General features: G+C 39.1%; 1 long non-coding RNA gene across 1 annotated transcript in view; it reads right to left on the reverse strand.

Moving 5' to 3' along the window:
- Positions 1 to 12,619, reverse strand: part of LOC110741050 — a 288,042-nt gene that overhangs the window by 118,077 nt on the left and 157,346 nt on the right. Inside the window, exon 3 of the long non-coding RNA XR_002516621.2 lies at positions 3,291 to 3,346. This is a non-coding gene — a long non-coding RNA (uncharacterized LOC110741050). The remainder of the gene's footprint in view (positions 1 to 3,290; positions 3,347 to 12,619) is intronic.

Consider the following 12,619-nt stretch of genomic DNA (forward strand, 5'->3'; position numbering starts at 1 on the left):
CCACACTGACAGCAGCCTCAAATAATAGAGTTAGCCCCTGTTGCCATGTTTCTATCTCATTTTATCAACCCTGACCACATTGGATGAAGCTAAGGTTTGGACCTCTAGCCTGTGAAACAAATTCTCTCTCAGGATTCTAAACTAAGACATACTGAAACAGGCCCAATAATCCCGTAGACAGTTATTTTTGGATAAACATAGAAATTGACCCTTTTGCTGTTAAAGCTTGAAACTTGTATTTGCTTTACGAGTTCCTTTCTCAAGAAAGGATCTTCAGGCCTCTCAAAAAAGTATCAAAGAACTGAAACTCACTAGATGCCTCCTTGCCTCCCCCTAGTTCTTGTCTTCTTACACATTGTTACATTTCTTCATAAACCCCCAGTTTTAGTAAGTCAGGGAAACGGATTTGAGACTGAGCTCCCATCTTCTTGGCTGCAGCACCCAATTAAAGTATTCTTCCTTGGCAATACTTATCATCTCAGTGACTGGCTTTCTCTGTGGCAAGCAGCAGGAGCTAGACCGAACCCTAGGTGTTTTAGTAACAATATCAACTGGGAAACAGTTGGAAATAGCCTCAGGTCTAGATGTTCCCATAAACTTAAAAGTGGGAGCGGCCGGGCGCGGTGGCTCACGCCTGTAATCCCAGCACTTTGGGAGGCCGAGGCGGGCGGATCACAAGGTCAGGAGATCGAGACCACAGTGAAACCCCGTCTCTACTAAAAATACAAAAAATTAGCCGGGCGCGGTGGTGGGCGCCTGTAGTCCCAGCTACTCAGGAGGCTGAGGCAGGAGAATGGCGTGAACCCAGGAGGCGGAGCTTGCAGTGAGCCGAGATCGCGCCACTGCACTCCAGCCTGGGCGACAGCGCGAGACTCCGTCTCAAAAAAAAAAAAAAAAAAAAAAAAAAAAAAAAAAAGTGGGAGCAATGTATACTGATGACCAATGAGATTCCATCTGTGCCAAAGGGCAGGAGACTTGTGAACATGGAGGAGTTGAATAGGAAGTTCCTTGTTTTCTGCTGGCACTCCTGCCCCCATGTCTGATTGTTCTTGATGTTTGGTTGTAGTTTCTGCTTTTGTAAACTGCAATGCACACTGACAGTCTCAGATAATAGAGTTAGACCCTTTCTGCGAAATATCTGTTTCTTTATAATAAAACATACTTACACTATTTTGAGTAGAATTTCAAGTTATTTTAATCAGATATCTCATTTCCTTGATCTATAGATATGCTTCCCTAATGCAATTCAAGAAAGTATGGAATGATGTTGTTGTTTTTTGTTTGTTTGTTTGTTTTCTGAGACGGCGTTTCACTCTTGTTGCCCAGGCTGGAGCGCAATGGCCTGGTCTTGGCTCACTGCAACCTCCACCTCCCGGGTTCAAGTGATTCTCCTGCCTCAGCCTCCTGAGTAGCTGGGATGCACCACCATGCTTGGCTAATTTTGTATTTTTAGTAGAGATGAGGTTTCTCCATGTTGGTCAGGCTGGTCTCGAACTCCCGACCTCAGGTGATCCACCCACCTTGGCCTCCCAAAGTGTTGGTATTACAGGCGTGAGCCACCAGGGCTGGCCAGAATGATGTTGGTTTTAAGAAACGACTCCTCAAAAGGACCACTATAAAGAGCTTTCTAGTGGTCCCTCTACTCTTGGCCACTCTGAGTCAGGCAAGAGTAGAGGGAACGGTTTAGGAAGATGCAAGAAGAGTCACTACCCAAGGAAACAGGTTCCACTTAGCTGCTAAGCCCTGTGAGAACAATATAGCCAAAGGGAGATGCTAAGCACAACAGTACTCCATTATGGCCTAGAGCTTATCATGAAATGTGTTTATTATTTGCAACTTGTCCACCTCAGGATGAGAAATTATTAAGGGAGAATAGGGACATCTATCTTATTAATTTAAAAGTATATGTTTAGGGATGATTACTCTTCAGTTACCTTCCTCCCTGAGAAGAGAGAGTAGCATTGACCTTCTAGGGAAATTGATGTAGTTTAAGGGTAAAAAAATACCACTGAGTAGTAACTTAAGCCACTAAACAAGACTAAGTTCCCACATGCAAGATGCAGTAGAATGGACTGAATTTTATGAGATCCTCTATTTGTTCACAAATGCAAATGAAGAACTAATGCATTAATCCATACATGTTGGGGTTGCTCCCATACAGACATACAAGGTGATTGTATTATTTAATATGCATCAAGGTCACTATGTTGAACAGGGGTCAAGAGGACCCTTAGACTCATCAGAAGTCTAAATCAAACACCAAGAATAAGGAAATGTTCTAGTATTAGAACTTGAAAGATGAGATGAGACACAAAGTAGAAACCCAGGACTCAGAAATTCATAATTCTATTGTCTACTGGAGTAAGAACAATTTGAAAAAAATTAAAAGTAAAATAAAATCATGATTTTCTGTTTTAACCAAGAATCCATTCATTTCCTTGCTTCTGTTCCCATAATATTGATTAAGCATACAGTTCTCTTGGAAATTTGAGCCCTGGGTGGGATCAGTTCAGAGGGGCATATTATCTGTCTGCTTTGTCACTCTTTCAGCAGAAGCAATGTTTACTTTCTGCTTTTTTTCCTAGAAAGAGAAAAATAAATCCTTCATAAGAATTCTCTTTAGTTTTTTATGTAAGATATTTGCTGAACACAGCATAAATTGTTTTGTTTTGTTTTTTTGAGATGGAGTGTCACTTTGTTGCCCAGGCTGGAGTGCAGTGGTGCGATCTCGGCTCACTGCAACCTCCACCTCCTGGGTTGAAGCAATTCTCCTGCCTCAGCCTCTTGGGTATCTGGGACTACAGGTACATGCTACTATGCCCTGGCTAATTTTTGTATTTTTAGCAGAGATGGGGTTTCGCCATGTTGGCCAGACTGGTCTCAAACTCCTGACCTCAGGCAATCTACCCACCTTGGCCTCCCAAAACGCTGGGATTACAGGCGTGAGCCACCGCACCTGGCCTATTCTGTTTTTCAAGGAGAACCCCATCCAAAGATGTTAGGAAATAAACATGCATAAATGCTTTTCCACAATGACAGCCACAGAACAAACCTGACAATCAAATAGTTCTATGGATCTCTACATTTGAGTCTTTGCAGTGTTAAAGCTCTAAATAAAACGAATAACTTTTTCACATCAAATCTGTATTCATCAGCCACATGCAATTAATAGTATTATTTGACATTTTCCTGCTGTAGCTCCATCTTATGAGAAGGGCATTCATTTATCAGCTGCTTTATCAGAATGAGAGAGAGGAAACAACTAAAGAAGTAGACAAATGTTTACTTACCTTCACATACCATGGCTTTTGATTCTCCAAACCAAAACCATCATCCAAACAGTCCACTTGAAGAAAAAGAAAAAAGAAAAGAAAGAAAATTTGGGAATAAACAGTAAGTTTGTATTAAATATTTACTTTATAAAATTAGCATAAACATGAAATTACAAAATACTATACTTTTGAGATAGAAGAACATCAATTACAGATAGTAAAGACAGAATACCTGGCCTTTTACATTTTTTTCTAATGTATCAAATTAATACATCTTTCAAATTAAATTATGTCTGTGAGTTCCACTGTTTAAATATTGTTCTGAAAATATAAATCCTACTGAAATGAAATAAAAATAGGCTGGAAAATTTCAATTGTTCAAATGGTGAAAAAGAAAATAACAATGGAATGTAAATGAAAATTAACAACTCACAACTCTTAATGCAGGATAACATTTAAAATTTAATCTCCAAATAGCTTTCAGAGTCATCCGACCTAAATATATTAGAATGACAGCACCTGATCTTACATTAAAACACATTACCAAAATTCTGATATTTTGAAAAGAAAAAAGAGATTGATATTTATCCTTTACAGTTCACAAAAACTTATAATAATCATGGTGGTATGTGAAATATCCCTAAAGAATTAATTGTCCTTTATATTGTAGTTTGGATTTCAATGATCTTGACATGTGCATAAATCAGTCACAAGCAAATGTTATGCGCTATCAAATGCTCATTTCAGATTCTTCATCTATTTTAAGAAGTCAATTTTTTTAAATCGCAATCTCATTTTTGTTAAATTAAACCCTCTAAAGAGGAATGGCAAGTCTTTCTTTATGCTCTATGAAGGCTACAGAATAAAGTTAATTCTATTTCTACAGCGAGCAAACATGAAATGAGATTTTCTATTGTTCTTTTCTTATAATGAATTTTAATCTTTCCTGCTTCTGTTAGGATCATGAAAGAATATGAGTGACTCTTTTATGTCATTTCTGCAAAACCAAAAGTTAAGAGGCAGGCTAAGAAGGCTGAGAACTCGGGAGGTCTATTACATTGGTGTTCCACTGGGGTCACAGCAGTTGTCTGCCTACTCCCTTCACTGCCACTCCTAACGGTTTAGTGACAGCAACTTTGTGAATAAGGTTCTCTTTCATTTCCTTTATCCCTTTTCAGAATAAATCAAATTCTAGCAACTTATGCCCAGGATAGTTAATTTGACTGAAATAGTCTATAGCTTACTGAGGACATGCCTTTTTTCTTTTCTTTTTTTTTTTTTTGAGACAGAGTCTCACTCCATCACCCAGGCTGGAGCACAGTGGTGTGATCTCAGCTCACTGCAACCTCTGCCTCCTGGGTTCAAGCAATTGTCTTGTCTCAGCCTCCCAAGTAGCTGGGGTTACAGGTGTATATCTCCACAGTCAACTAATTTTTGTATTTTTAGTAGAGACAAGGTTTCACCATATTGGCCAGGCTGTTCTCTAACTCCTGAACTCAAGTGATCCACCTGCTTTGTCCTTCCAAAGTGCTAGGATTACAGGCGTGAGCCACTGGCCTGGCTGACCTGCTTACTTTTTCAATTAAGGCAGTTCTGATTCACAAAATCGATTTAGAGTTCTCCTTTGAAAAGATGTTGATGACACACAGTTGAAGATTTAAACATTTATCATCATAATCAAGTCCTAATTATTTTAAGGAACAATTGCAAGTCTTCAGAGTAATAAAATTTTTATTTGGGGTTCCTAATTCAAGTTCATTTGCCTAGAATTTTTTGGAGGCCTGGTCTACACCACTGCAATATGGATACAAAAAGTACTATCTAAACTACTCAGGAATTCGGTATAGCCATACACATACAAAATCTTATTTTGCAGCATTGGCCACTATTCCTATACACTGAAAGAGAAAGTAAAGTTGAAGTCTTCTGTGTATATAATTTGAATGTTGCTTTTATTCCTAAATCATTAGTAACTGAGGAAACACAATGTATTACATATGTACAAATATAATCATGATCAGTTCAAACATCATTTCTGACTGTTTTACATTTCTATTCTCTTTATTTCCAAAACTCATGTATTCAAAGATCTATTGTGTACCTGACTATGGGCCAAACACCTTTGGAGGCAAGAGGTGCAACAGTAAACGAGCTAGATGCGTACCGACTGTCACAGAGCTTGCAGTCTGGAGTGCAGACATCGATAATAAACAAGTAAAAGCAAAAATAATTTCATTTTAGAAAGTGATCAATGCTGTGAACAAAACAAAACACAGGGACATGCTGGAGAATGAAGGGGTAAGAGCAGGATAGTGGGTAGATGAAGGCATCAAAAACAGCTCTCAAAGGAGATGGCATTGAATCAAGATTGAATAACAGGGAGTGGGCAAATCATGGATTCAAAGTGTTCTAGGTAGCAAGAACAGGAGGATGGAATACATTTGGCACATTTAAGGAAGAGAAAGAAGCTTAGAGTGACTGGATATGGTAAGGGAGGGAGAGAATGGTAAGGAATGACGTAAGAAACACAGTAAGGATAGAGTAGCTAAGGTCATGTAAGCCATTGTAAAGATTAGGATTTTATTCTATGCATAAAGAGAAGCCACTGAAGAAATGTAATCAAGGGGATTACATGATCTGATTTTGTTTTTAAAATTTCATGTTGACTTCTGGAACCAGAGTGGTGATTCACACCAGGATGTCCACTCCAGTGGGCTGAGTGCTAAAGGGAACTAGAACTTCCCTGGACTGAGGTGACCCAGGACTATCTCTGCCAAGTAGACTGTGTGAGGGTCCCACATTCATTGTGAGGTTGGCCGTAGCCTGCTTTCCAGGCTGGGGAGAGGTTTCAGCTCCAGCTCCACTCTTCCTGTCACTTCAAGCCATGTCGTTTCATGAAATAAGTACCAACAATTAAAGGAAATCCACCAATTGGACAGGCTGTAGCTGAACTATAACAGAAGTTCAACTTTAACAGGCATCTATAAAATGCTGAAGAAACCCAGTGTGTTCAGAGCAGAAGGATAATAAATCCTGGTTTGTAGCATTCAGCAACCAAACTAAGTGGCAAGTCTGTTTATACTGAATATAAATGCAAAACATAATGGAGTGTTGCCTAGCGAAGGGGAAAAAATGCTTTGTCCCACACAATATTTCTGACTGTTGCTTGGTTAGAACATAAAATGATTGATATTTCCTAATGAGTATTGTTTAAAAGGCACATTTTTATGGGCTTTAGTCCTGTAAATAATCTTTGTAATGATCACGAATTATCAACAAGCTGAGGCAGGAAAGGAAAACAAATCTCTAATGAAATAAGTCTATAGACTTATGTTATATAGATAATGTTGAAGAGGGGAAAAGAAAAATAGTAATAATTATATGTGTCAGGCTCTTATCACAGCTGTATCATTTCACCCATATAAAAGTCTACCAGGGAAGGGCACTGTCATTTTAATAAAGATGAAGAAACTGAGGCTCAAAGACATTAGGAGCTTGCCCATTATCATGAAACAAGTCAGCATCAGAGCTGTCTCTGTAGTCACAGCTAAACCTGAGTACAGACTCTGAGTTTTTCCCATTGCACCAAGCAAGGTCAAAGCCAACAATAAAGTAATTGGATATTACATTCAGAAGGAATGAAGTCAATGATCTCTGAGAAAGCAATGTACAAATAACCTATGTGTCCTTCCCAGTGACCTTCCATTTCCAACACTGCTGACCCTTGCTGCTACCAAGGTCTCAAGACAGGACTGCTATAAAGGAGGCAACTTGTGTATTTGCCCCTCAGCCTTCTTATTGGACCTTTTTTCTACTGAGCAATGCCTTCATTTCCTTTATTCTCATGTTTTTTTGACCCACACAATTATCAGCCTCTGCTCCCAAATTCTTCATTCACCTTAGAGTGAAAATGATTTATGTCAAGCAGACAAATCTAAAAGAGATATTTACGTTACGAGGATAAGATAGTTAAGTTGTTAAAATTAATCAGTGTATTTTTTTTTTTTTTTCAGAAATCAGTCAGTAGATAGGGGAGCTTTAAGAGAACGAGGGCCTGTCTTGGTCCTCAAGTCAATCTTCACCAGAAGGTACTCTAGTGTGCCCAAGATAGATTTGGGTCCAATAATTGCCACATCAAAGCCTACCCACCTTATCTCCTACTTTCTTCCCTCCAGACAGACATTCCAAACATGTTTTGTCCTTTTCCATTTCTGCAATTTGGCGACTGCCATGCACCCTACCTGAAACTCATTTCTTTTCTGTATCTAAACCCTACTCACCCTTACAACAGCTCTTGTTCAGGGCCAGCATTTTTTAAGTAATCATTTTTACTAGCATTAAATGTAGGTTCCATGTTAAAACTTTTAAAATTCAGAATCATTTAAAGAAGAAAGATTTTAGGCCGGGTGCAGTGGCCCACGCCTGTAATCCCAGCACTTTGGGAGGCCGCCATGGGCGGATCTCGAGGTCAGGAGATCGAGACCATCCTGGCTAACACGGTGAAACCCCGTCTCTACTAAAAATGCAAAAAACTAGCCAGGCGAGGTGGCGGGCGCCTGTAGTCCCAGCTACTCGGGAGGCTGAGGCAGGAGAATGGCGTGAACCCGGGAGGCAGAGCTTGCGGTGAGCCGGCATCGACCCACTGCACTCCAGCCTGGGCAACAGAGTGAGACTCCGTCTCAAAAAAAAAAAAAAAAAAGAAGTTTTTAAATCAAGGTGCTTCTATTACAGAGATAACAATTTTTAATAAGACCTTGTCCTTAAGCAGGTAAAGACCTGATCATTCCAACTGTCTCGCAATTTCTCCCTCTTTCCCCACTCCTTTGAATTCCTTCAGTTTACTTACTGCATAACATTCAGTTGCCCAGACACTTATTCAATTACTCCCTTAATAAATGTTTGTTCAGCTCACCTACTCTACTTCAGCATCATGGTAGATTCCACTATGGTAAACAAGACAGATATGATTTCTACCTGCGTGAAATTTATAATTTAGTGTCTCTAATTAAGACATAACTTATATAACTTCCTAATGTAATAATCTGTGCTTTATGTAAGTGAATATTTTCTCCCAAGTGAACTGAACATCCCTGGGGTCAGAAAACACATAATACAGTATAATCAAACACTTAGCCAGTTATCACAATGCCCTGAGGATACACAAAGGCATAAAAGCAGCCTTATGTCTTCATATCAAAAACTGACTTTATACATATTCATAGAAGAGTTTCAATTATATAGAAAAGAGCCTTATCAATGAGACATTGTTGATTTATGAACATTCTGTTCTATTCTTTTCTATTCCATACTAGTTCATTTTGATTTAAAATGTATAATAATATAGTCAAATTTTTGTTTCAGGATTACAGTTTATGGTCTGTCCAAGCTGAAACTAAGTCTAGTTTTTATTAGCATAGTTTCTGAGCAAAATAAAACTAAAAATTATTATCTGATCAGACACAATCAAAAGATGGGAAATTATAGTGAGATAGGTAGCATATGTTAACTCAAGAATATATAACTATAATAACTGTGACTAACTGCATGGTATCTGGCACATGGTACGTGCTAAAAAATATTTGCGGCCAGGTGCAGTGGCTCACGCCTGTAATCCCAGCACTTTGGGAGGCTGCGGTGAGCGGATCACGAGGTCAGGAGATCGAGACCATCCTGGCTAACACGTTGAAACCCCATCTCTACTAAAAATACAAAAAAAAAAAAATTAGCCGGGCATGGTGGCGGGCGCCTGTAGTCCCAGGTGCTCTGGAGGCTGAGGCAGGAGAAAAGCATGAACCCTGGAGGCGGAGCTTGCAGTGAGCTGAGATCGCACCACTGCACTCCAGCCTGGCGACAAAGTGAAACTCCATCTTAAAAAAAAAAAAAGAAAAGAAAAGAAAAGAAAAGCAGATTTTTGCAATGAAGAAGCACTAGACTGTATGTCAAGTGTCCTGGTTTCTACTTCTTCAGATAAGTTCCTTTTCCTTCAGACGCCTTGGTCTCTTCACATACAAACAAGGGCTTAGATTATCCAGCATGCAATGCTTTTATAGAAGATGTAAAGCAGGTACCACAAGTAATATTTATTGTGACTTTTTTTTTAGACTTTTCCTAACAACTGAACATAGAAAAAATACATTCCATATATGTCTTTCAATCAAAAGCTTTTCCTTGCAGTTGTGTTTAGAAATTAACAGTCAGTATATATAGAAATACACCATACCCGATAAGATTGTGATGTACAGCCAGGCACAGTGGCTCATGTCTGTTACCCCAGCATTTTGGGAGGCCAAGGCAGGAGGATCACTTGGGTCCAGGAATTTGAGACCAACCTGGGCAACATAGCAAGACCCTCTCTATATAAAAAATTTCAAAAAATAGCCAGATACAGTGGCCCATGCCTGTAATTCCATTTACTTGGGAGGCCAAGTGGGAGAATCACCTGAGTCCACGAAGTCAAGGCTGTAGTGAGCTGTCATTACAACACTGCATTCCAGCCCAGGCAACCAAGTGAGACTGCCTCAAAAAAAAGAAAAAAAAAAAAATTTATGATGTACAAAGTTTAGCATCTGTTGGGCAAAACTTTGATTATCTATGATCTTTTCTGTTCATCTGAAGTTATCAGCTTATTTTATAAACTAAAAAATAAATTCCATATTTCTATCAGAAAGAACATTCCTTATGTTTTTCAGGAGAGATTTCTTTTTCCTTTGATGATCTTTTAGATTTTTTTTTTTTTTTTTTTTTTGAGATGGAGTCTCCCTCTGTCACCCAGGCTGAAGTGCGGTGGCTTGATCTCTGCTCACTGCAACCTCCACCTCCCGGGTTCAAGCAATTTTCCTGCCTCAGCCTCCTGAGTAGCTGGGATTACAGGTGTGCGCCACCACGCCCAGCTAATTTTTTTTTTTTTTTTTTGTATTTTTAGTAGAGACGGGGTTTCAGCATGTGGGTCAGGCATGATCCGCCCGCCTCAGCCTCTCAAAGTGCTGGGATTACAGACATGAGCCTTTGCATCCAGCCCTATTTTCTCTTTATTATATCTCCCCAGTATCTGTCACTTTCAACCATCCACAATCCTTTACTAAGTACCAGGGAAATAGAAACCAAAACTAGACATATCTTTCCCTTTTCACTTTTACAGATGAGCTAATGAGCACCGATTAATGAGAATAAGAGGAACTGCTTACAGAAAAAGCAGATATCAGGCCACAGAAATCTCAAACATACATATATTTTTATACAACAAAATCTTCTTAGTTCTGATATCAGGGTTACGTCTACCCCAGATCACTGTCCAGCCTTGAATCATCAATCCTCCTCATGTACAGTGAGTTTCAACCATATTGAACTGTGGTTTCCTAAACCTCTGATGTATGTTCTTGCCCATGGTGACCTTTCTGCAAAAATTCCCTCTCAGCCTGGCCTCTGTTGTTTACATTGCCTCCTGCTCATTCTTCACAACTCAACTCAGGCATCACTTTCCCTGAGAAGTGATTCTTGATACCACCCTTACCCAAGTGTGCATTTGGATCTCCTCCCACAGCCCTTATGCAAATCTCTACAGTTGTCTTTCTTTTTTATGTTTCTCACATTGAACTATAAGCTCTTTGAAGGTCAAAAAAAATCTCTTATCCATCTTTCTTAGCTCAATAAGAAAGCACATAGTAGGTACACAAGAAATGCTCATTGTTGAGTGAATGAATGTGTCAATAGTGAATTTAAAAAAAAAAAAAACAACCTTTCTGTATCAGAGCTGTAAAAAAGGAACTTAAGAGAACAAACCAAAGACAGGGTCTCAGAATCTTTCTTCCCTCATAGCATATTCTCCAAATAGTAGATTTACTTCAGCAAATCCATTGCACTGTAGGCTTCAGGAGAGCAGAAATCCAGCCCTTCTTTTGCAATTTCTTCTGATGGCCCACATAAAATAAAGAGCTTAAAAATGTTTCTTTCTGTTTTTGGTTTTGTTTTTTTTTTTGATGGAAATTACTTCCATTTAGTTCCCCTTTCCACCATGGACATTTAAAATCGCTTATATTGTAGGCTTTGAATCATGCATGTAAGACTACCTAGAAGTTAACCTGAGGTAGGAGGATAATTTATCTAAATACTCCCTGCAAATTTTATGCAAGTGCCTCAAGACTACACTTGCAGAAACACAAACATAGGTCTTTAAAATAGATGGATCCTCATGGAGTTTTTAGTCCATTCTCTTCATTTCATTGATGAGGCCAGTGAGACATAGCGCTTCGGTGAGTTGTCCAAAACTGTGCAGCCCATTGGTTAGAGGGCTCAAGGAGAAGTAGCCAGGGGATTAGCAGATTTCCCCAACCTACTTGTGAACAGGCCCCTTAAGATATCTCGACAGGAACCCCGAAATTCTTTTAATTGCTCTGCTTGATGTTTATGCATTGGCTTCTTAAAAATCTTTGTTTTTCCTCCAAATATTTTCTAAGTTAAACATTCAGAGAAAAATAATAATAATAATTTAGATGAAGATTGGGTCTTAAGTATTAACGACATTAGAGGATACTTGAACTTGATGAGTTGTTTGGCAATATTAAGTGGTATACGTGAGAAGGGTTCACAGAGAGACTCTAGGAACATTTGAGGAGCATTAGTAGAACTTTCCATTCTTAGAGGAACTACAGAAAACGAAACAGGGGTCCAAAGTGTCTGAAGCTTCTTTTATTAGGAGAGAGTGATATCAAGGCATCACTATTTTAGTTATTGTCTCACTGACGCTAAATAACAAACCATCCCAAAACTCAGTGGAATACAACAAGCTTTTGTTTCATGCTCATGAGTCTGTAGGTTGATTGTAAATCAGTTGGTCTAGGCTGGGAGCAGCTGAGCAATTCTGTTTCAGACTACAGATTCATCTGGGCTTGGCTCCTCAATGCAGGTTGAGTTCACATCTGTGATACGTGTGTGTGTGCGTGTGTGTAAATTCTGGAGCCTAATCTAAAGAAGGAGCAGCTACCTGGAAGAAGCTCTTCTCATCATGATGGCAAAAACCAACTCTACCACATGTCTTTACTTGCTTTATGTCTACAAATATCCCACTGCTCAGGTCAGGTCACATGGCCCAGCCAAAAACCAGTGAAAGGGGGTGTATACTCTACCCACAGAAGGATATATAAGAGAGTGAATATTTGCTGATCAGGAGGCTATACTATCATAACTACAAACCTGGCTTAAAATTTGAACACCTCTAACCAATATTTGGAAAGAAGTACATTATTTAATATAAACCTTACATTAACATATTTAAATATTATCACTTGCCTTCCTCTTTTATTCAAAAATATAGGGACATAAAGGCAGGTTATGGAAAAGAGGACACTAGG

This window comes from Papio anubis, chromosome 14, assembly GCF_008728515.1.
Source record: "Papio anubis isolate 15944 chromosome 14, Panubis1.0, whole genome shotgun sequence".
NCBI lineage: Eukaryota > Metazoa > Chordata > Mammalia > Primates > Cercopithecidae > Papio > Papio anubis.